Here is a 26,246-nt window from a genome sequence, read left to right as displayed (position 1 = left end):
AAATATAAAAACGAAAAATTATATAGTAATGTCTGATTGCTATGAAATCAGATTGCGGAAAAAAAAGCCAATACAACCTTTTCGCTAAGGAAAAAATAAACTGCTTTTGTTCTTGTATGGTGGGATTGACACGTATAAAATTTCTTAAAATTGCGGTAATTAAATTTTCCGCACTGTTTTGACGGCTCGGAAAAATACGTTAAATAACCTGCGGTGTTTAAAAAATGCATATGGTGGTTAATTATCAATATTTTCTAGCAACAATAATATTAGTCTGACCCCCAAACAAATAAAAATAAATTGAAATAGTTATTTCTAATTTCTTTTTTTTAAATATTTTGCCCACAACATATCGGCGTGATGTTGAGCGTGGACACTGTGTGACACTGGCAACATAAACGAAGGATGGACCTTTTTAAACATTTTAGTGGTTTCTATTGAAACTACTAGAGCGGTGAAAATTGCTCTTTCGGGTCACAAACTTAGGCGATAAAACTTTGACGTTGATCAACCCCTTCTTTAATTAAGAAAATAGCGAAATATCGCTTTTCGTTGCTCTGTTGCCTCGAGTAGCGCCTACATGAAAGAAGCCTAAATATTTAGCAGCACCACTGCTATTAGATTATAACGACCACTCTACATAGTAATTTAATTTGAGGTTAGGTTTTTTCCTGGTCTGTAAAAAGACTGGTGAGCTTTTCTCCGGACCCGAACAGAAGTGGGAGAGCATTTTTCCGGTGAGCTTATATCCGGCGAGCTTATTACCGGTGAGCTTTAATCCGGTGACCTGTTCTCCGGAGAAATCGCTCTTACTATCACGCAATTGTACTAGACGACCAGCACGCCTGCACAAGCTCACAGTGATCTAAACGGGCCGGGTTTGCGATTACGCGCCATGTGCCGCGAGCTGTGGGAAACTAACACACTCGGCCGCGGATCCCCCCCCCCCCTTCTTCCCTTTTTCAAACTGCAAACTAATAAGGACTTTCCCTATTCGCTTCCACATTTCTCTGAGAAATTTCTTCAGTATAAGGAGTTTCGGAACCTAAACAAATATGAATATCACGGGGTAGGGATGGGTCGCGCAACAACACACCCTCAAGATTAAAATTTCTAAAGTCAAAGATGATTCGGTTAATAAGCCTTTGTTTCAATGATTTTACCCACAATTCATGAAAGGCCAAAGTTCGTCGATTTTCACGGAATGGCGCCCAATTATGTGTTAAAGTCTCTAATCCCACTTTTTTCTTAGCTGACTACGTTTCTCACAAAACCCTCGTTTTCATGTTTCTATTTGGTCCTAAGAAACATGGCTCATTGATGTGTTGTCCGATGCTGACCTTACTGCAAATATGCTACTAAATAATAACACGCAAGGCTGATTTAAATACATTTGCACCACCTGTGTAAAATGTATATAACTTTATTTAACTAAGTCTCACACGTGTGATTTGAGTGATGGGACATTCTAATTTACGAGAAAGAGGCAGGTAGATAGCAAAATTAATCTTATATAAATATAGGCGGAAAAAAGTCTCAGCTGTTACAGCTAAAACAAACACAGTCCCCGTTATCAATTTGAAGCTAAGTTTTGTTCGACTGCGGGAAAAATAAAGTTAATTTGTGTGGCCTTTTTTTTTTATTCAGTAAAAAGGGCAAAATATTATCCGAAATATTCTCCCTGGCCAATATTGTTTAATCAATTTCTTCAGGGTCCCCATGCGGTGTTCGCACGTTGCAGGTGGGAAGTCATATTATAGTGCCTTTCCGCATGCGATATTGTGGTATTTCTCTTCAGCTTTGAATAGAGGGGATGGTTTGCTTGAAGCAAAGCCTTGCTTTAAATGAAAGCTTTGGTTCACCTGATGCAAGATATCGTTTTCACAAAGCCGCACGTTTGTAATGCTTGTAATGCTAATAAACTGTATTTTGTAATAATTTGACTTAGTCTAGAACAATTTATTACAGGTATATGTGCTCTAGCGATCCAAAAGAAAAGAAAAAGAAAGACTGGAACGAGAGGAACGCTTCAGAGAGACACATCTATGTTAGCTTCCTGTAAATAAAGTAAATAAATTAGGTGAATGTTAATTGTTTCTTCCTACAGGCATATCAATATGAAATCAGACACCTGCTCTGTCTAAATATATATTGAAATTGCACCGTTTCACACTGAAATTGCACCAAAATCAAGTCTCCAGTACCTGTAATTTGAGTGTTAATAAAATTTGCTGTCAACTCAAAATTAAGTTTAGTATCTGAAACTGTTTTTGAACATAGTGACTTCTCCAATGTCGCTTGGAGCATTGTTTCATGCAATACGTGCAAACAATACTAAAAAAACTGTATATTTTTTATATTTGTAACCTGGACTGAACACAACCATTCCGGCGTCAAATGTCCTAAAACAATAAAAATAAAAGGGTTGTTAAAAAAGATTAACAAAAGCGTTCTTGAAGTGACGCAGGGCCTAGGAGACTAGACCGTGCTAAGCTTCTTGAACCTGGAGATCGGAATCCAAGCAACAAGGCGCTTTGTTATTTTATATTTCAAACTAAACGCTTCGCACCTGTATGATATATAGCCTCAGAAACAACTTTGTCGTATAGAACCGTTATATGGCAATTCACAATATAATAATAAAATGTCGGGTGAAACAAACCAATACGTACTACGTCATCAAGGTGAACCCTCCAAACTTCTCGTCACGTATGACGCACTACCTACAATTCATAGTAGACGAAACAATGTATTTTCCCCTTTCACAAACACACCGCGAGGTATTGCTAACAATGTTTTCCATTTCTAACTAACATTGACAACAATGGGCGTGGGCGGAGTTGCTATGTCTCGATGAAAGTAAAACAAAATTTAAGATATGGACTTTCTTCACTGGCGGACTGGTATATAAGAACATCCCCCTCCAGACAACAGCATCGTCGACATCTATCCTCCAAGATGAAGGCAAACATTGCAGTTCTTTGCTTTCTCGTCGCACTAGCGTACGCCATTGTGGTCGAGGCGCAGATGGGTAAGCGTGCCTTTTCATGACTTTTTCGTAATATTTCTTCTGATAAAATGCCTTACCTCGGAGTTAAGAGCAATTCTAGCTATTATTTACTGAAAAGCAGTTGTTGCCACACAAGCAGTAACGCACACGGCAATTTACTAAAACATTGTCTACAGAAAAAAGTTCTAACTTTTAAATCTTGATGATGCATCCTGGCGCTGAAAAGAAACAATAATACTGTATCACAGTAAAAGGCCCTATGTTTTGAACTGTCACTGAGCGCTTTATTTGTAGCCTTTTTTGTGATCTGCCCCAGTTCACCAAAGAAACGTAAAGAAACAGTACATGATGCAGCTACGAGCATCTTAGGAGGTAAATTGCTAATATGGGATATAGTGAACCGTTAAATAATATATATGCATGGCGGTACACAGCTTAATCCGTCTAGGGGACTGTTTTTGACTTACGGGCAGAGGCTTGTGTTTTGCTGGCCCGCTAATACTGCCAATAAAGTTGATTTGTTTTGTTTTTTAAATAATTTAATGGCCCTTTAGAAAATAAATTATATATTTTGTTTCCTCCATTAGAGCCGTTTTACATTGCAGTGATTAGGTGGCAGGAGACGCAAAACAGCTGGTTTTAAAAATATCCGAGGGGAACTGTGCGGATATTAATATAGGTCAGCTCAAATACTGCACCACAAAACAAAGCAAAAAGACTCACCCCGACACGCCTGTTCAATTTACATTGAAACATCGCTACTACATTTTTGTTTCTTATGTCTTAATATAACTCTTCTGGGGTTACCCCATATAGCAAATATATAATCAAAAGCAAATTCTTCGACTCCAACTCGGGGCGACAGTAACACGTTGTGGGTTATTCAATAAATGTCCTGAGCGAAACGGACTAAACTTTGCGGAAAAATAATGCAATCGGGCGCTGAATTGAAAGATACGGTTGTGTATTACAGTTAAAAAAGTTAGGTTCTGAACAGTCATTCAGCGCTTTAATTGTAGCTTTTTGTGTTAAATCCGCATTTGAAAATAAATTATGTGTTTGGTGTCCTCCAGCAAAGGTGCTTCACGTGGCGATTTGACGAGAATCGCCAAAGAGCCTGCTTTAATAATACTTGACCGGAACCGTGCGAATATTCATGAAGGTCAGCGCAAAAACGGGACCCCAAAGAAAACAAGATTATTGTTCGCAATAATATTTTTTAGGGTAGCCAATCAGAAGACATGAAAGCATTGCCCTAGTTTTGAATTTTAAATGATTGTTCTTATTAAAGGTGTTAAAATAACTACATTGCAATATACAAACCGAGAGTAATGAAACTTTAAAACAATTACGTTGTCTTTCATTGTGATACCAAGGAAACTGTTTTATTTCTGTGAAGAAACTTATAAGAGGAACTGTCTGAAATGATGGAACAGGAAGAACGAAGCATCGCCGCCCCGTAGAGCGATCTGCTGTGACACACTCTCATAAGTATCTGTAGTTTTGTCCAGTGTGTCTGCCATGATTCTCAAACATTTGGGTGCCTCACAGTTGCTACCTACTCGTCCGGCCTTGCAGTCGAAGTGAATACACTATCACAGCCCTAATACAAAGGCATTTTTAAATACACAACTTGGCTCCATATATTTGTGTGGCAGATCTTCTGCAACCAAGATCTTTTTTTTTCTTTTTTATTTGTTTTTAATGTCGCCTAGAGGAAAGAGATGAAGTCGTAAAAAAACGACCTCTGAAACGTTGAGAATTTCTGTTTTTGGTGCGCTTTATTATGCATGAAAATGTATCCACAGATTTAAACTGTCAATTTTTAAACGCTTAAAAGCACTTCATAGTTCATATATTTAGCATTCTTCGTGGTGCACGTCTCTCGCGCTGAGCAACATCAGTGTGTGTGCCCGTTAATAAAAAAAGAGAATTATACAGATGCAAAAAGGACCGAAAATTAGGGCCCTATAAAAAAGATGTAAAGCCCCCTCACAATTGTTTTTTATACGCTCACTCGTATTTTTTTTCTTATCCGCTGTAATCGAGCTTAAAGAGGGCAATAGATGCGACCCGAACGAGATCCTGCTCCAACAAGTCAAGCAGTATTTTATTATGAGACCTGACTCGATCTGGCACTGATGCGTTCATTCTATCTTAGTACAGGCTGAACGCTGACGCAGTGTTCATGTCCAGTCCGTAAGCCACACGCGACGGCTTTAACCCGGGAAGATTACCAGAACTATGTCAAGAGTGTGGCCATATTAAGCTACAGCCTGAAAAAGAAAGGACAGAAAAAAAAAAACACGCTTGCGCCCGTGAAAAGTCCGTGGATTAAAAACGCTCTCAGTAGATAAGTAGCGTTTTGAGATAGAATAAATAGGTCATGGTGTACGGTGGGAATCTGCTGTGGTACAAAATAGCATGGAACATAATTTCACGCCCCTTTTATACAAGAAATAAAACTGCCTTGAGTAAAAATACGTGCTCTATGTCAAAAATAAAAATATTTCAACTTTAGCAGTAGAACGGACGCAAGTGAGCACACCTTTAATTCGCTTTTAGTGACTAAGCGTGTTGCAAACATAATCACTGGTGCCTATGAATTTCTTATACCGAACACAACATGACGTCAAAGCTGTATATTTCTGGCTCCTCGAGGTCGCTGTTATTAAACTTTTTTTCTCGTTTCAACCTATTGTAAACTACAGCCGAGTATCCAAGGGCCAGCGGATAATCTCGGTACGGCTCCTGCCACACGAACATTCGCGCAGGTTGTCAGCATTATCGAGCGAAGAAGTGAACCGTATCATACAGCCGGAGGATGTGGCGTAATGCGACGAAAAAAACATATTTGGGCGCATTGCTGGCAATAGTAAAACTGAGGCCTGAATTCGATAACCGAACACCAACTTTTCTGTGCAGAAAAATCTAAACGTCTTTGAGACCTATTTTTCTTGTTTTATTTGTGCAGGGCCCCCCATTGACGATGACGCTCTGAATCCAAATTGCGAAAGGCCGCCCCCTGAATGTCTTGGAGAATCATTTACTGTTTACGTTTACAACAGTACAAAGGGATGTTATCCAGTTGGGCTTAAGGAAGATTGTCGCAGGGTTGGGTATTACACGACTTTAGGCGAATGCCAACAAAAGTGTTTACCTGCACCTGGTAAGTCGAGATGCAAGCAGTCATGGGCCTAACGTACCGCATCGTTTTTGGCAACAATGACTAAACATTTCTTACGTCTACTAGCAGAGATGATATAACCTTCTATTGGTGTTTGAAATAAAAAACTACTGAGTTGACGGGGCTATGTCAGCTACACCCATTTCGATGAAGTTACGAATAGTAGAGCTCTTAGACCGACCTATTCACTACAAACTTGTTTATTCAGGTCAGCACAATTAATGTTACGACTCACAGCTCTGTTGTGAAAGGGAGGACTGAAGTCTGTTTTTATTGCTACCCGTTATTTGCTCTGGAACGCTGTGGTGCTCCTTTCTGCGTATCAGAAACAACGGTATCGGTGGCTATGAAAGAATAACATACACGAATCTGCACCACTTACTTCAATCTCACAATTAATTTAGGGGGCCCCACATCTAAGTTACTCAATTTTATGCAGACATTCTTCAAACAAATATTACTGGCGTAAAAATCAAACCCGACAATACAGATGGTGCATATGGAAACGCGGGCAAATCGCTCCTGCGAAAGCTGCGTATCGCAGTCAAAAAAGTTGATGCCCTAACCGGTCTATGTCAAAGACCCATTAGAAAAACTGACTAGCGTTTAATATACTAGTTGGGTAATAATTAATTTTGGATCATTATGTTGTCAATCATCGATTTTAGAGGTGATTGTTTCAGTTAAAATCTTGCTGGGCGTCAACCAAACCTAATAAATATACCTACATTACAATGATATGAGGCATGCGCAGCATCTTATGGTGTTGCGAAAAAAAAAGCTCAAGTTGGACGCGTTTGTGGGTTTCAGTTTCTTATCGGAGGTGCGTCTTCACGCTGGCACCGGCGTCAGAAAGGCAAACCTTACGTGTCAGTCCGGAGGCTTTCCTATCTGGCCGCTTCTACGGCGATGCGTGGCGCCGCACGCACGTTGAGCGTTTTAGACACGGGGGCGGGATTGCCCGCGCGTAGATGCGCTTCGATAAGTAACCGAAACCCACAAACGCGACCAGATTGAGCATTTCTTCGGAACGCCGTAAAATGCTGCGCGTGCCTTATATCATGGTAACGTGTGTGTATTTTTAGTAGTTTTCGGTGATGCCAAGTCATATTCCAATCGAAACCACGCCTTTAAAATGAATAATTAACAATTTATTTACTCGAAATTATTTTATTAACCAAGTATATTGAGCGCTAATAATTTTCCTTCTTGGGAACTTTTACACAGACCACTACGGCATCAACCTTTTTTTGGGTGCAACGAGTGGTTTTCGCAGGCGCGATTTTTCCCGCGTTTCCGGAAACACCCTCTACATCTGGTGTTAAACTCAGGAACTAAATGAAAATAATATTCAAAGAAGTGATAAAAAGAAAAAAAAAATCTTAAATGTACTATTGTACGACCCAATCTATCGGTGTAATAAGCGTAATAAATCTGTACTTGTCACCTTGAGGCAGGAAAACTGCCAGTGAGTGATGCCCAGTTAGATGCGTCAAAGGATCAAATAACTCCAATTTCCAAGAGCACTTGATCATTTCTACCTCCGGCGGAATTGTTCCATATTCTCTTTTAATTATCGCACGTGGAAAGTTTTTTTTTTAATCGTTTCTTTTTAGACAACTTTGCAATTGTTACGAAAGCCGAACGTCCTCTTTCCTTTTTTAGCGTTAATGCAATTTCAAGCTTTTGTCCAGATTTCTCAAATATATAAATTTAAAAGCGCCATTAATGCGTCAACAAATCGGATTTCTTTATTCATTTCATTGTTTTTATCGAACAAACACTTGAAATGGTTTCGTTCAGCTCAGGTTACGCTGCACTACCAGGAACGCCTCTCCAAATTATGTGCTTCTCGACACCCTCTCCTCCACATAGATCGGGGATTTCCCAATACAGCAACGCTGCGCATCATAATTTGTAAATAGCATGAACTAGCAAGCGTGACTGGGAACATATAAAGGATAGAATATTCTACCTTCTTTTGTTTTACCTTATAACGACGCTGCAAACCGATGAGGCCAATAACGAAATGCCGAAAGCGCAAGGTCACGCCGATTTTAATATTGCTAGAAGAACGCTATCATCGGACAAGCCACTGTTTGGCTGGCTTGAAGACGCTCACGCGTAGGGTCCCTTTCCTTACTTCCTAGCCTTGAGAGACACCCAGTGCATCTTGCTTCGCATATAAAGTTTATTATTATTAGCAATATTATTAATACTACAAGTTTCAATAGTACAAGTCTGAACTCGCCGAGACCTTACGCGTCTGTTCCTGTTTGTGTCCAGTACTTTACTTTCATCGCGAATAGACTTAGGGTGCAGCGAGGTAGAGTTCATTCAGCTCACTTCGCTGCTATACATCGACACTGTGTCTCAAATACAGGCACCGGCATGCTATCCGCGCCAATTTTTAAAATGCTAGTCCCACAAAATTTTGAAATCGTTGCCCTTATCCTTCGGCAATTTTTGGCAGTCCACGATTCTCCATACAGTGAGAGTGCACGATCAAGATCAATTAGACTGCAGTCATGTTTATCACTACAATGGTAGCAGTGTCCCTTAAACCACTTAAGCTTACACTTTAGCAAGAACCCAAATGCTAAGCTATTAAAAGCGTTGGTTTGAGGAGCAATGTTTTGTGTGTTTTGTAGTCATGCCAATAAGCAACGTTTGATTTCTGCACACCACCTGCGTTGGTGTAGAAGCGACATACTTGGTAATACCACGCTATACGAAACCTAGCTGTGAACATTCTGTACTGGATTATGCGGGTGCGAGTGACTACAACACGTCTAATATTCTAAAGAGTCTCTAGTCATAACCAACATTAATCTTTCAGGGAGACAAGGTGTCCGCGGCATCTGATTCTGTAGACGATGCCTGCAGTTGCAGCCGGAAGACACTTCAGAGAAGGCACTTAGACTAAATAAAGTCTTGCATCGAAAAAACACACATGGTGCTGTTGTATTTTTTTTTCCGCTTGTGACCTGGAGCGCATAGATCGCTTTCATTTCATTCATGTGCTCTTGTTTAAGACGCCTCTAATGTGCGCAGCAGCTTGGTATATTGCACAAAATTCAACACCTGCCAGATTGACTTGTCATTAAAAAAATTTCACTTGGCTCCTAGACTCACTTCTCACTTAAACCCTTGCAAGGGCGACCCCCCTCCAACCCCGTTCCCCTCCCCCCCCCCAAAAAAAAAAAAAAAAAAAATCTTTCCACAGAATAAAAATGACGCGAAATAAGAGACGTCATAAAGACATTGTTTTAATAGGTTCGTAACGGAATGGAATTTATTTAAATAGTTGAAACCAGAGTGAAATGATGATTTCTGGTAGGATATAAAGTAAATCATATTTATCTTATAAACTCTGTACGATCACTGAATATACTGTAGAAGTAATAATTACTGCAAATTTCAAGCTTTAAAGTACAGCTCAATTAGGAACTTTTAGTCGTGCAAACCAGTGCGATGTAGAAGTTATATGAAAGCAGCTTGATTGTATGGTACAAAATATTGATTCGATTTATTTTTTTTGTCGTGATTTTCTGGTAATAGGATTCCTTTTTTTTTCTTTTTTTTTTCTTTTTCCGCGTTCTAGTTTTGCCGGCGCTAGGACATTATGTAACTGGCAAATAAATTGGGAGTTAAATAAATATGAGCGCTGTAACTTGCTCGAAGAGCATACAGCAATATGTTTGTACTCAGTGTGTTATAAATATTTTTATAATGGTCTTTGAGTTTCTACAAAATGTATGCACATTTTGTATACAGGAAAGGAGCAGACGCGGTTGTGCCCGCGTCTGCTCCTTTCGGCGCCGTGGAACTTGGCGGCGCCCGAGGGATCTATATCGTCGGCGGCCGCAACCTCGGCAGTAGCGAAACGTGGCCGCACGCCAGTACACTGCATTCTAACTAAGAGAGCAGAAGAACGACATTCATGCTTTCGCATTCGCAATTTATAAGTGATTAAATGTCCTGAAATTGTTTTTATTAAAAATACTTTTTTATTTGGCGAGCACTTGTGGGTTATTGATCGTTCCATATTCACTTTTATAATAAAATATTTAAATGGCTTGCGTATACAGAAAAAGATTGGGTCGTCACCATGCGCGAATCGCAAACACCACTTTGGGCCCGTCGCAAGCGCACTGATACAGCCGCTGTTTCTTTCTATAGGCGAAGATTTTGGTTACGCTAATATGAAACTCTCTAATGTGCGATATCGGCGCTCTAGAGCCTCTTGATAGAGCTCTTTAGAATGAAAACTGTGATGAGCTCACAATGAGAATTGATTTGTTAAATATTCGAAGGCGAACAACCAATCGGTAACATTTACGCAACCGGTAAGGTAAAACACATGTGATATGTTGAGACCTAAAGAAATAAGAAAAATTTTGTGTCTCTAGTCCGCTCCCGCTTTCGCACCGCAGACTTAAAGCCAATTTAAAGTAAAATGAACTGGATCCTTGGATCAAGTGGAAATTTCTTGGAAATTCCAATTGCAAATTAATGGGCAATAAAGGAAACCATCAACCTGTACAGCCAGTGGAACGGCCCAGGGAAAGCCAGCCGGTACTATAAGCACCACCGATGCCCGACTCACTGTCCGACTCCGCTACTAAGACACGAGTGCGTCTCACAGCGGGTCCGACGGTCACTGTATGGCAACCATGAACCACACAGCCCCGTCGCAGCCATCACTTTTATATCCCTGGGCTTCCCTGGAGACAAGGTAAAACACAGCGACAGCTGAGGTGTGACGTTGGAGCCTCTTAGACGTCATTTCGGAGGAGATAGACTTAATCATGAGCGAAAAGTAATAGCTCAGACGTATCTACACAAGGCACGGTATCATTTATTAAAATCAGGAACAACAAAGGGCCCAGGGCTAATCCCTGAGGAACACCGGAAATTAAAAAAAAAAAGTTCGGAGAATGTAATTAACGCGAACAGTCTTAGAGCGCAACGAAAGATTGCTGTCAAACCATTCATACAGCTCATGACACACTTCAAATGAAAACAGCTTGCGCAATAGTAATGGATGACTGACTTTGTGGAACGCTTTAGTCATATCGAAGTATATTGAATCAACTTGTCCTTTATTCATAACAAGTGGCGCAGAAAATTCTAAAAACGAACACAAATTAGTCTCGACATGCCGTAAAATGCATGGTTATCGACATGAAATTATGCTGTAAAATGGATATTTTCTGGGGGAAATAAAAGAGCATTCGCGTACGAATGACAAGCTTGACAACCTTTGAAAAACCATAAAGCAAGGAAATTGGGCGATAATTTGAAACAGGAGATGCTTCACCACTCTTTAAAATCGGAACAATCACCGATTTCTTCCAAAGTGACGGAAAGGTACTAGAACTGAGTGAAAGATTAAATATACGAGGGGTGATCAAAAAGTTCCGGGACTGATTTGGTAGCGTAGGAAGTGAGGGAAGTACAGCGATGCGCGCTCAGCAGTCGAAGGAAGGAGCCTTCGATTCTCATTAAACCAAAGGGCGTCTCTCTGTGAACATTTGGAGCTGCGCTACACTAGTTTGTTTGACCACATGCGCGAGCATGATGGCGATCTTTCCATACACTGCAAACCAAGGCGAGACCGAACATCAATTTTACGTCAAGCTCAGCAAACATAAAACAGAGACCTCTAAAATAATTTAAAAGGCTTATGTAAAGAAAAAAAAAAGTGAGGAGTGCGAGGTGTTTTGAGTGGCACTGGCGCCTCAAGAATGGCAGAACGTCACCGAAGTCAAAAAGAGGTCGGATAAAGTCGCCCTACCACTCTTCGTCTTCAAGCGATGTTCTGCCGTTCCTGAAGCGCGAGTGCCACTAAAAAAACTTAGCAAAATTCACTGCTTTTTTACACAAGCCTGCTGAATCATATCGAAGGTATCTGCTTTATATTTGTCGAGTTTAACCCAAAATTGATGTTCGCTCTCGCTCTGGTTTGTAGTCTATAATAATATCACCATTGTGCCCATGCACGTGGTCACGAAAACTCGTGAAACGCAGCTCTAAATGTTCACAGAGCGGCGCCCTTCGGTATAACGAGATGTTCACTGAGCGCGCATCACTGGGCAGCCCTCTCTTTTTACGCTACAAAATCAGTCCCGGAACTTTCTGATCACACCTCGTATGTTTCAGAATCGGAATGAACAGTTCACTGCAACCTTTGATAATAAAACTGGGTATGTCATCGGCACCACTCAAGAAGTTAGGTTTCAGCTTTCTAATCACTTGAGCGATTTCATTGGAATCGACATGCATGGAACATAAATAGTTATGACAGTATCTCAGTTCGTCACCACGTTGAAAATATTGCTGGCAGACAGTAAAACATTTGCTAAAATATTCAGCGAAAATATTTGCAACATCAGCAGGTGAATACTGATAACTAGGAGTATTATCTGTCCCAATACGCGAGCAGGTGCTACGACCGGTCTCACGCGTGTGCTGTTTCATAAATTTCAAAAATGTTTTTGGTGGACGGTTCAAGCCGTTTTCTATGCTTTCCTGGTGTAGACGCTTATCACGATTAAACAGTTTTTTTACTAGGAAACGAAATATGCAGATTTTTTCATACCAAAGAAAAGGACCGGACTTCTTGAAAAGTCAGTGAAAAATATCTTTTTTTTCCGGAGGCTGATTCGTAACTCAGTAGAAAACCATGTAGGAAATATCGAGTGCTAATTGCAGCATTTAGGAACCCATTGCCGGTCTTTAGGAACATCATTGCAGCATTTGGGAACATTCAGGCGGCTTGTGCGGCAGAGAAAACTCGAGAATAAAAGGTGGATGGAAACCATTAATTTGTAACAAAGGGATTGGGGCCTGATTTAAACTTAAAATAGGCATATTAGAAAGAGCGAGACGCATAACATTTCCAAACTTGTTTCTAATCGTATTGTGCTGTTCAAAACCACAGAAGTTTATAAACGATACCAAAAAATATGCGTTGATAGACGTTATAGTGTCACTGTTCACAGTTGGCATTGACCATTCCACACCAGTTAGATTAAAATCGGCATACATTTGGACACGGCACTTCTCAAAATTAATTTGCCTACTGATTTCGTCAAAATGCTCAATGAATACTGTCTGATCTGAAAGAGGTGGAAAATATTTCGTACCAATTAAAAAATGAAAACCGTCACTCGCCTCGATTTCTATGCACCCAAACGCATTCTGAATGTGAATCAAGGAAGTACCTTCTCTGTGAGACTAGGGACACCTCAACAGCGATTATAACATCCCCGCCTAGCTTCTGCCCTGTGAACGAATAATCTCTTTCTCAAGGGTATATATTGTATTTTGGAATAAAATAATTTGCATCAGCATGGAACCAATGAGGATGTATTCAGTAGAGAGCATTTCAGGTGTCTGCTTAAGAGGGGAGCGTGTTTTCGTATGTTACTTGGGTACGAGTAGTCGCACGTGCTCAACAAAATGCGCCGAATAAACAGGAATAAGGAAGCAAACAAGACGAAGTGCACTCCCAAATGATGATTTATTGAAATAAAGAGACCCCATTAATACCATTCTTTTGGCAATTTGTTTAGAAAATAAAACTCTTTACCTGTCAGGTGCACAAATCCATGTGCTTTCCCCTTGCTTTCTGATACAGAATGCATCGTAATATCCAAACACAGTTTTATTTGCGTATATGCCGAGATTGTTTGTGCTAATTCTGAGTCACGTGGGCTCCTATTCCAGTGCACTGCTAAATTGCACGTCGGCGAGTGCTTGACTGACCATGCATGAATTATCTTGCTTGCTTGGTGTATTGTTATCAGCTGCCCGTGGAACATTTTAGGGGAGTTTCGAAAACAGCCTGCGTATATATTGAGTGTTGTCGACGGCGCGAAACCGCCAAGTGTCCCTCTAACAGCTATCCCTGTAATACCGCTATAATATCTCTGTAATAAAAACAAACAGCGTTGCACAACACTTTGACCGCAGATGTGAAAATTCTTAGCATCAGAAAATTAACCGCCGCAAACGAGAAGCGTACCAACCCGGCCTCTCATCCCCTACTTTCTTGGACATCAACGCCTCGGAGCGTGAACAATGCAGGTTGCACGGTGCCCAGCTCAGCACGAAAGCCCTCAAGCTCGCATCATCTTACTACTGCTTTCGGGAGAGATCCGGCACCTAACATCACTTCGTTTATTATAGTATTTTTACATTACACTGTGCCCCGTGCTCTATTAAAGAAGATGGCATGAACATTCTCACAAGGCCTGTGGGCATGTGCACAGGCCTTGTGTTGAGAAATACCGAGGTGTGGGGGCAATAAAAGGGTCAGAGTGCCTTGTCAATATTGACATTGCTGGATATCACGTCCTGCGGCCCACCTTAGACGCATCGTTTAACTGCAATGCACATTCCCTATGTGGGGAGTTCACTATAAACAAACCTGGGATAGGATATGAGTAAATGGATAACAAAGAGAACCTACATAGTAGCCACAGCAGTGGTCGCACCTTCTTCAAGTTGGTTGCGCTCAGAAAGGCACTCAACGTTGGGGGACGCTTTGTTGGCATTTTGAGAGGCCATCCAGCTCGTAGTTCGTTTCCTGGCCTGTTCTCTGCTTATCAATGTTCGCTTACAGAAACTGTTCGCGAGAGCAATAAGTGACGGACTGACGACAAATATAAAATAAACGAAAATGAATCTCAATGTTTTGCCGTAGCAAGATCAAATATACAAAAAAAAAAAAAGATGTTTGCCCATTTTTATTTGTTTCTGTTTGTTATTTCCTTGACACTCAAGTCTGCATTGTTGTCGTAGGTCGTTTCCCGGTCTGCGTTGTGCCTCAGTGTGGCAATCTTTGCTTCCGTAATGTGGCGTGAGCCTCTTTTGAACTTCCCGCTTCCTATAAGCGAGGCACGCACGCGCGTGCCGTGGGGCCCGTGACTTGTGCAGGGCCACGAGGGAATAAACATTCTTTTTGGTTTGCCGTGACACGGAGTCAGTCGCATTTCTTTCGGGTGCCACCGAGCACCGAGACATGCGTCGCTAAACTTGTCAACAAAAATATTCTTTGTGTTATGACATAGTGGGGGGAGGAGCCAAAAGATTGCTGCGAAGTTTTCTTTTCTCACAAACCCGCATATCCGTCTGTCTTCGAGACGTTTTTCGTTGAGGGGACGAAAAATCCCTACGCCTCCCAAATCCTCGAACAAGAGCAGCACTAGAGAGCACGCGGAGACGACCGTGGTTCATACGTGTGACGTCACAACAAAGATCACCAGCTCCGACCGTCATGTTTGATATTCTCTAAAAAGCACGATGGATGCTTGGGAATTGCATTTTAAAATCAACACCGTCGAAGTTGATAGTCTGATATCGTTATTATTTCCGCAGATAATGCAGAATTTGCTCAAAAGCGTCCCTGCCGTTCTTTCGATTTATCTCGGCCTTTCGAATCCGGCCAAAGTGTAGCCCGACGTGGCTAGGTCACAACCAGCCGACTACCGTTATCCACTTTCGGGCGAATTTCGCCTCCGGGCAGTTGTCCGTTCATCGGCGGGATAAAATCATTTTATGGTAGGCATTCAGAAGTGCTTCACTGTGTGTTTTTAGTATCAACCTACTTTATGAGCTCTCCAGAGTGGATTTTTTTTATCCCTGTAGGAAAACCCTACAAGGTGTTCAAGTACATTGGCCACAACAAATGGTGATAGTTTTGACAGATTTTTCTTCATTGAGGGAATGAACAACGAAAAACTTCGTAAAGGCTTCTACCTCAGGTTATTCTTCAATAGCCTTGTGTTCAGGACAGCGCCTTTTAACGGCGTGCCAGAACGGGATTTGAAAAGGAGGGCCGCCATAAGAGGGAAAAGAGTGTTCGAAATCCGCTGGGCACCACCCACCGCAGAGCCCAGGTAACGCACCATAACAATTGGGGTTTTGCTGGAGACGTTGCTTAACAGTGCTGCCGGAAAACTATACCCAAGTGTGGATCAAGACAGAGGTCCATCGCCAGCCAAGGTTAGCCTTTGCCGCCAAAGAAGGTGAAGGTGAAAAGAAGAGGAGAGGGAGTGAAAAGACAAAGAGTGTAGGGGTGAAGAAAGGCGACTGACTGAATCATCTTGGTCGGGCATTACCAGGACACATGTCTTTGAGAAACAGGGGCCAAAATAAACCCTTCGGACCTTTGGACCCTTCGGGTCCAAAGGTCCGAAGGGTCGAAACCTACCCCGAGATTGGCTCAACCATCAGGGTGCTTTTTTCCCTAGACACGGGAATGTCACGCACAGTCTGACGTGGGTTGGCGAACCCGCATTGCTCGAGATCCGTGGTAACACAACTCACCAAACACCTACTGTCGCAGTTGCCCCCTGGGGGGTGCTTGAGGGCGCGTGTGTGTGCGTGTGTGCATGTGGGAATGTGCGTGTATGTATGAACGGGTTTCTGTATACATTTGTTTGTTTGTGTGTAAAGACATACCTTCCCTGTAATAAGAGTTCTGTTCAACATTACAGTGGTTTCTTTGCAGTAATGAAGATCTGGGTCGACACGGGAAATCAAAATCTACAAGACATGCAAAAATTGAAATGGCCAGGTTGATGAGGAGATAGTAATTTGCAAAACATGGGGGGCTCCACAAGACTGGCTACATAATATTCGACTTCTTTCTTCGTAAGAATATATTAAAATCTCCGCCAAGCATTTGTTCGCAGCGTTTCTTCGAGATCATACACGCACTTTGCCTAGAGCATTCGTTCAACACAATCATTGCTCTACACAATGAGAGGTCAATTGCAACACCCTGAACGGCCAAGCTCTTCGAGCAACAGCAACGTCTTGCTATGAACAAAGGGATGACGTCGGACGTCCAGCCATTTTCCAGACAGTTTCTCTCTCGGTTGCGCTGACAGTGTGCACAAAAGATATCTCCTACACGAAAAATATAATAATTTTAGACGTTCTGTGTTTCCGCTCTCGCATTTGATTTGGTGACGCTGCAATAGAAGGAGCTGTATTGCTTCGTTCATTAACGCACTTTATACGGCTTATTTTTTATTTGAGTTTGTTCAATTATTTAAACTTACCTTTACTTCAATTATTGCGAGTTCTCTTATGCGACAAAAGCCACGTTATTCTAACAGTTTACTTTACCTTGAAAGATTGCAAGGTCACCCTTATCAGCAAAAATTTAACAATATTTGTTTAGTTTCTTTATGTCTTGATTATAACTACCGCCGGGTAAAATATATAGTACTTGTATTGCAAATATTTCAGCCACAGCAGCCGGCGTATAATGCTGTGACATGTCGCAATCCTGGCGGTTGGTCCTGCAAGTTCTGGCAAACGATATGAGCTAACGGAAGCGTTGCTGCGCGACCCAAATCCTGGCTGCTGAAGCTACCGTGGGCAGTCAAGCTGAGGGAGCTTCTCACTCCTCCAGCAGAAACTACCTCAGCCGCAATAACATTCACGACCTGAAAAAAAAAAAGAAAAAGATACACTCAACACAGGAGCGATTGAAGTATCTAGAAAAACGAGCTCTCATGCCATTATGCCATTCGGCGGTGGTGCCGTACGCAACAGCAGTTAATTTAGAGTGTAAACTTTTGTCTGGGTCACAAATGTTGAGATGAGGCGATTAGCGTTGTATCTCCTGGTTATGCCAAGACTCTAGTTTCCAACCAAAAATTTAAGGTGGCAGGACGGCTGACTCGTTGAGTAAAATGGTGCGTACGTAGCACCACGCGTGTCTTTTCTTGGCATTCGGAGAAAGGAAAGGTGAATTTCCCTGACCGATGTTCATTGGGGTGGAAATTATCCGTCTTTCCCACTCGCCAAATTCGTCAACAATTCCCAGTTTTCCCTGATCGTAGACACACTGCACAAGATTGAGTTGGGTACAAATCAACATTAACAACTGCATGTGTCACGTTTACTGGTATGCGATACCACTACAAAAGCGCAATAATTTTAGTAACATGCAACTTAATACAACTATCATAAAACACCGAGCGATGACCCATGTCACACTAAGCGTTCACTTTCTACTTTTGCATCATGTTAAAGCTCATCAAATGATATATCAAATGCGCATTCTTTTAATTTAAGCGAATTTAAAATGTGGGAAAGAATCATCTACCGCCCCGGCACCGTGGGCGACCGTTATCTTCGCGACCGGAGGACAGCATTGGGAGAGAATGGATGAAGCGCCAACGCATGAGAAGGGGATTAGAGGCAGAGTAGTAAAGATATTGATATTAATAGATGCGTTGTATATTTGTTCTAAATCCGAAGAATCATTTGAAGGATTAATGACAACTACAAGCCAATGCGTATTTGACCACTTTTTTTAATTTCCTGTATAAACAATATTCCACATGAGCGCTGGTTTGTGGACGCAAAAAAAAAAAAAAAAAAGAACGAAAAAAATTTTTTTTGGGTCATTTTGTTTTTGAGTACAACTATTACGGAAGGGTCTGTCTTAATATTTATTGCCGTTCACGAAACTTATTCCGCCTAATATAGGCTCCTTGCACTGACGTCACATCGCACACATTTGAACACCAAGTAAAAGGAGGAGAGGGAAGCTGCTTTTGTAAGAATTTTGAGTGGCAGGTTAACCTTCTCTAATCTTCTGGGAGGAGAATAGCGACGCCTGTGGAAATCCGGGAGGCGCAATGGAGGATCCTAATAAGAGGGGAGCTCCTTCTTGCCCTCTTCTCTGGGGGTCATCGGAAATGACATCATCTACAAGCCACGTATAACTGCCTAGTGGGTATTTCTTCCTGGAAGAATGAACGACAGGAGAATGTCGTCTGTACTGTATGACTCCTATTATTTCTTTATTCTTTTTGCATCTTTTATTTTGTTTTTCTCCGCACGTACCAATTAATCCTGGAGCGCACTTTCTAATTTACCGACGCTGCGCCTCGTAAAATGGTATTCTTTTTGAATCCTCACATAATGTCGTTTTCGGTGTCAGATTCCTTCGGTAATTTTTTTGCTCAGGCACTGTTTAAACTTGCCAATATGTTGAATACAAATATTTACGAAGTATACTTACAAAGTTCTTGTTTTTTTATTAAATTCCCTTATTAATTATTGTTGCATTTTGATTATTATTTTTGTTCGCTAATTTGTATGAATGAACAACGACTTTGTGGTCTAATCGCAACTTCGTTAACATTTAATATTTAACTTTCTTCACTTATAACGACTGATAACCTAATTTGGATATCCACGCGATATTTGAGAGGGTGGTGGAGGGCGCGGTCATGCAAGGTAAATAAATGGGAAACAATTCTTCAAGATTTGTTTTGTTAAGCACAATTATTGAGGCGAGTAATCTCTTCGGGCGCTGAAGATTTCCTCAGTACACGCTCGCGCATGCACCCCTATCGAATATTTTTTAATTACTTAAGGGATGATTGTTACGCCCTCCCCCTGTTATTTCCTTGCACACATATATTGTTTCTAACACGAAAAATGAGCGTGCCTGGTAAATGATCGCGGCGTGTACTCGCTTTGCTCGTAGCGATCAATAAATATATTAATATAGAGGAATCATAACTATTTTTTAAATACTAGTGGTCCTAGAAAATTCCTTTCTCCGGCACCCGAAACGTTTTCAGATACATTCAATGTCCCTACTATTTTTTTCGATGGCCATGTGTTGAACGACTAACGGGGTGTCGGACAGCAGGTTAGGGAAGTCAAGAATTTTTCGTCACCAATATAAAGTAACAGTAAAAAGTTTTTTCCTACCTATTTAAGCGGAGTTTAGAAACTTATCGTCTGCCATTTTTGTATCTCAGTCAAAATCGAATTAACTTTAATGTCATAGCAAACGAATGTAACAGCTTTATGACCCATTGCGAAGAAGTCCGGAAATTTGGGTCTACTCAAGAATGAATACGTCTCTGGGCACTTTTACTTACAGAATTGCAGGCCACAACTTGATCAAACAAGTATGCCGGCGAATCTTAGCAGTTCCAAGCCGGCTTTCATTATAATATTGGCTTCAGGATTAGCGACCACGCTCGAGACGATCGCACTCGAAGTAGGAACTTCAACCTTCAGGCGTACCGGCGTAGCGCCCGTTTTCCTTATTCACGAAACAACAACACGCCGCGCACATTTCGGTGTCTCGCAATCTAAACGGCAGCGGACGATGCGAGCGGGAGATCCCATCCCTTTTAATCATCACCAAGCCACGAAGCAGCGACCAGAAGCAAACGACCACGCGAAGCGAGCCCGAGCCGAAGTCGCCGGATAAATCCGTCGGCGTTTTTTCCTCCTTTCCCGTCACTAGTAGATATCCGCGTACGAGCTAACAACGCCATCGCGGAGCGAGCATCGACTCATCTTACTTGGAAATGTACGGGGAAGTCTTGTTATCAACCCTTCCTTGACGTCACCCGCAAACCTTCATCGAACCAATCTCACATCAGGGATTAATTACGATGAGCGAGCTGAACAAAAATTACACCTACCCCCCCCCCCCCCCCTCAAAAAAAAAGATTCACATTGTTGGACTTGCAACTATTTAATGTTCCTCCTTTTCTTTTTCAATCTTCGAGTAATTCATATATTCGTTCTTTTTTATCGCGAAATTAAGGCTGAATTCAGTCGAGGCATGAGGTCCGTTGAGGACTTCATGTCTCGCCAAACGCATAAACTCACGGACCTCAAAAACGCACGCCCCTTACTAAGCTCATGAACTCATCGATAAACTCACCGTACTCATCAACTCACCGAACTCACGCCCCTCACTCAACCTCGAACTCATGAGTTGTCGAGGCTTGCAAACTCACTCACACTCACCTCAGGCCTGATCGGTGAGGGTGGCTAAGGTGAGTGTGTGCCCTCATGGGAGAGTGTTGCCAAGGTATGATATCCACCTCTTGATTTTTCCCACTTTCCTAATTTGTTGTAAGCAGAAATAGAGTGCATGCGAGCTGGTAATAAATCGACAGTTTGTAGTCACTGAGATGGGGAACAATAAAGAAATGGACGAAGACAACAAAATGCTGAAATTTATTGATTTGAGCATAGCCATAAATATACTTCCAAACACATAGAGAAAGAGAAACAAGAGATTTAACGAGTTCTACCCAGACAGCATAAGCCACTCCCTGGATCTACACTTTTGGAAAGGAAACCGCCATCCCAATATTTGTGTTTATTGCTTGACGATGACATGGTAGATAGCCCCTCATTCTTTAGTTTTGTTTTCTATGGCTAAGGATTTCTTGAGTTGACCGAAGAGCGTACGACCAACCTCCTTCTTTGAGCGGTGGCTCATACACACGTTTCCAGCATTTCTCATCCCGTCAAAAAAAATCCGAGTCATGGGCGTGTGAACCCGCGTGTGGTATCTGTTATCACCCGGACAACTCTTCTTGGGAATGCAATCGAAGGTATGGGAACGCGTACCCTGTCCTACGTTGCGCAGTGATTAAAGCTCTGCGCGAGCTTTCCTGCATTCCTCGAAAATGCAAAGAAAAGTTGCCACCTATTATACATCGTTTTACACCAGGCCTTCCGAAGCCGACTTTACAGGTGCCTTCATACTGCCATTCGAATCGGAACCGCAAAGCGGATCCGCCCATTGTCATCATCAAATGCACGTGAATGGGTATTGAATTTTTAAGCAACTGCGTTCCCAACCGCTTTGAGAACGCGTTTCGACCGCAGGTGCAAATGCGACGCATGATGCTATGGAACCGCTAAAGCCGTGCAGAATCGCATCCTCGCGGCAGTCGCTGATTTCGTAAGGGTATACGCTATCACCGACTAAATCAATAACAAACAGAAGAGATGCAAAATCGCGGTGCATTCACTGGGCGTAATTTGTTTATACTGTGATATCAGACACGCGCCACGAAGACGCACTTTTGGAGCTGATTTATTGGTTTAGAAAAATTGAAGTGTCGGCTGCGGTGGAGCTAAAATGAAATTGAGTATTAGCGCCGAGGTGTTTTGGTGGCGCCCTCTTGGGGCTCCTGTTCGTGACATCCCGCCCAGGATTTGCCTTGCCGTGACGCCACGAGTTGTAATTCTGGCGACTTGTCACTATCAGTTGCGAAGGACAAGTTTGATGGGCTGTGTAAAAAGCAGTCATCCATTTTTTAAATCATTACCATCAAGGTTGGAAGTGTGATATTATTCTTATTTCTATCGATGAAAGCAAAATTAATTGAAAGGAAGACGTCATAGTGAACGTTTGGCCAATCGCGAATGCCAACCACAGCGACGCCTTTGGTCCCGCACATCGCCAATAACATTGCACAGAACGCGTTGCACAGCCAAGTGGACCAAGGTTCCAGCGTACAGAAGGCGATTCTTTGAACTCTCTATAGATCGGGCCGGACATGACCCTCGACCAGACTGTTTCAAGTTGCCCCACGTGACTAGATTAGTTTCCTGGAATGCACTCAGTCAAGCGCTCGTCGGAGAAAGCCGCACACTCCCGCTTTATCGACCCCTTTTGAAAGATTGTCCTCTGTCGGCAACTGTGGAATGTCTGCTCTTTGGCGAACTAAATCTGCAACATCATCGCACACTTTGTGCGTTGAGTTGAATTAGAAGGCAAAAACCCACCCATAGAAAAAGTTGATGGGCGATGTGATGTCGTACTTTCGACGCTGTTTATTTGGCTCGTAGGCTCGTAGCGTTGGCCGCGCTCCGATGTTGTCTATCTTTTGGGATTACTTGCACTTTCCACGCTGTCACTTGTTCCGATATTGCGCTGTGCTTCTGACCTTCTGATAATTGGCACGGAAATTTCAAATGGTTTCTACAGTCAAGTGTGGTAATCACTGGAGAGGGGCCACCAAACTTGCATTCCAAATAATGCAAATTCTCAGAATGAAGGACAAATGAACTGCACCGTACGGAAGACTCTGCAAGCCACCTTGGAAGGGGTAAAAGTTGGTTGATATTATTAATCTATCGTTCTGTGATTTGCTCCCAGAAGTACAGTTGCTGAATAATTATATAGATTAGGTAAATCAATGCAAAAGGCAGAGAACTGTGGTCATTCCATTTTTTTCTTCAGAAAATTTCGGTGAAATGTGAGAAATCTTTAAAATTGCTTTGTACTCTTCCTTTCGGGGCTTGTTGACAAAGAGCAATTATCCAATGTCATAATTTTTTTGTTATCAGGAAGGGCACTATATTTTGCCCAGGCATTTCTTCAATTCGAGCATTTCGGTAAAGGAATCGGTAGGCCTACAGCTCACTAACGGGGAAAATAAAAACGGCGCGGTATGACAGATACGAGCTGGGTAAATGTTGGAGTTAATTCAATTAACATCACACGAAAAAATGAACATCCTGATTTGTCACAGTCACCTGAACTCACACTAAAACTTGATTTATTTTTATTTGAATACCGCTAACCAAACAAGAAAAAAGTAGGCGTAGCCGTGATTATCGTTCTTTGATTCCAATAACGCAAAACCTTGCTTTATAATTTAAATCTCCTAAACCCCCCACCCACTTGAGATACCATAGACGAGCGGTTGGCAACTGGTGGCCTACGTGGCAATATTATACTGCGCCTCGCACACCACCAAAAATTACCCCCCCCCACCCCCCTACACACACAGAGAGATACAGACACACACATCAGGACAAGGGGCATGTTTGGCTGTAAAACCCGGCTTTATTGGAGCTATTAAGTCTGTACAAGTTAAACATCTTTGTCAGAAAGAGTTCACAAACCAAAAGGTCAACAGTACATTTCCAGCGAACGACTTAATTCAGTATTCCGCTGGCTTTCCTGAACTGAAATATTAAGTCTACGAAATATCGCGGTACGTGACCCTGATAGAAGAGTTAACTATGGAACGTATTAATCTGCGAATGTGCATTTTCAAAAGGAAAACCTTAAATTCAAATTTGGATTTAGCGAACAAAAGATAAGAAGTTAAAAAATGTTTTAGGACTTTCCGTTCAGTATTAATGTCAATGTTCGTATTTGGGCACGCAATATAGAACAACCAAAATGTTACCAAAAAGGTGGCTCAAGAAATCTTATGTTACGTCTGCCTGAATCAGGAGAATATATTTGCACATCACTATGAGTGTATTACTATTTTTATTTTTTTTATTTTTACGAGCCAACCCCCCCTCCCCCTCCCCCCCGTTTCAGTTCCTCCGTCCGGTCCGGCTCCTTCTCCGTTTTGCTGTGATTTGGCCCCCTGCAGCAAAAGGTTGCCGACGCCATGCCATAGCCAATTCTCAATAAAGAAACGTTGAACCCGGATAGTTTACGAATGCGACGAAAGCGTGTGTTGCGGGTTAGGTCACACATAAGCTGTCTGATATTGACAATTATGTTGTTATATGTAGAGTGATAAAAAGAGTTAGCTGCTCACACCTTAATGTTTCTCGTCCAACGTCTCGGTTCATTTTGTGAGTTATGCGTGTGAGTTATGCTAAGCACTGTGTCGATTGAATGACTCATTCATATGCGTCTCGTACAATGCCTCGGTTCGAGTTCAACTTTTCGAGTCGGCGTGGATCCCCTGAAAAAAAAACAAAAAAACTGGTCTCATTTTATGTGGAGTTATTAACGTTTTTCCCAGATGTATATGACATCCGAGCTTCGTCGTACACGCCATGTAGATTTTGTTACGATGTATTTTAGTAGATTTGGTTCACCATTTAATTCATTATTAGTAAAAACTAAATATTCCTTTTGTGAGCCCAGTATTACCTTCATTGTTGAAGCTCCCAGATGAAGCACCAAAACATGACCAACGATTATAGCAAAAATGATTGTTTTACAAAAAATAAATGCGTTGTAGTAGCTGGAAAACATAAAGTGTCCAAAGCACTGACGTAAATACAGTCTACCCCTTGACGTTGTTGCATCCATTGTATCTTTTTTTTGTTTTGTATTTACTTATACTTTAAGTAAAGCTTCTAAATATAATAAAATAATTGTTCAGCCGGTAAATATATACGTTTTACAATAAAAGAACAACACCTGCTTTTGCATCTTGAATTGAAGCAGCAGGTCTTAGACCTCGGTGAGCGTTAACTCGCTTGTATAAGATGCTGAAAGCATTGTGTGCAGTCTACTGCAAAACGTTCTCGCTTCTATTGTGTTCTCGTTGGCTGGTTTTTTTTATTGTATTTTAAAAAGTCGTCATTTGAATATATCAAAAAACAACTTTCGCCAACTGCTATTTTGCTTTGCCAGACAATGCTACGTTGTATCATAGTATAACACGTGTGTTTCTGTTTGCACGAGAACAATAGGTCTGAAACTTTGCCGTGAAATTGAATCATAAGACCTGTGCCTATGCCTCAGAGCCTTTCGGTTGAACAATGTTAAGGCCGGCGGCTATGGGACGGCGGTGTCACTAGCACCGTTTTCTCGCAATTACGCAGGTTTTTACGAACGACCATTGCCGAATTTTGTAGGAAAAGAGCATAAACAGCTACCGCTGCAAAGTAAAAAAAAGGTTACCTTTGTTGCGCCTTGCACGTCATACGTACAGTGCTAATCACACTTGTCTATAACGCGCGAACGTGCGGCTTTCTCCGGGGAGCGCTAGACTGGTGCCATTCGCAGAAACTAAACTAGTCACGTGGCACAACATGGACCAGGCCCTCTCGAGGGGTGTCCTGCCCACTCTATCAGCTGGCGGCGAACGCGGAAGGCTGCTCGCACGCTTTTTAGAAACGTCATTGCTCGAGCAATGAACAGACTAAAGCGTGAAGGCGTATCAACGATGTCGTCATCAAAAAACAAAAATATATCATGAAGCACTTTACTTTTATTGCTTATCAAGTTAGTAGAGTGCGCAGGACACCCCTCGAGCGGGCCGTTCCATGTTGCGCCACGTGACTAGCTTAGTTTCCGCGAATGCCACCAGTCTAGCGCTCCCCGGAAAAACCCACACGCTCGCACGTTATAGACAAGTGTGATTAGCACTGTACTATCGTGTTCGAATGAAACGCAAACACTGGAGCGCAATGGCCGTGAACCAATGCTGCGCCTTCTAGGGGGGCCCCTGGAAACTCATAAAACTGCGGGGT

The sequence above is a fragment of the Ixodes scapularis genome, unplaced genomic scaffold (assembly GCF_016920785.2).
Source record: "Ixodes scapularis isolate PalLabHiFi unplaced genomic scaffold, ASM1692078v2 PGA_scaffold10__122_contigs__length_95168666, whole genome shotgun sequence".
Lineage (NCBI taxonomy): Eukaryota > Metazoa > Arthropoda > Arachnida > Ixodida > Ixodidae > Ixodes > Ixodes scapularis.
This window is presented reverse-complemented; position numbering follows the sequence as displayed.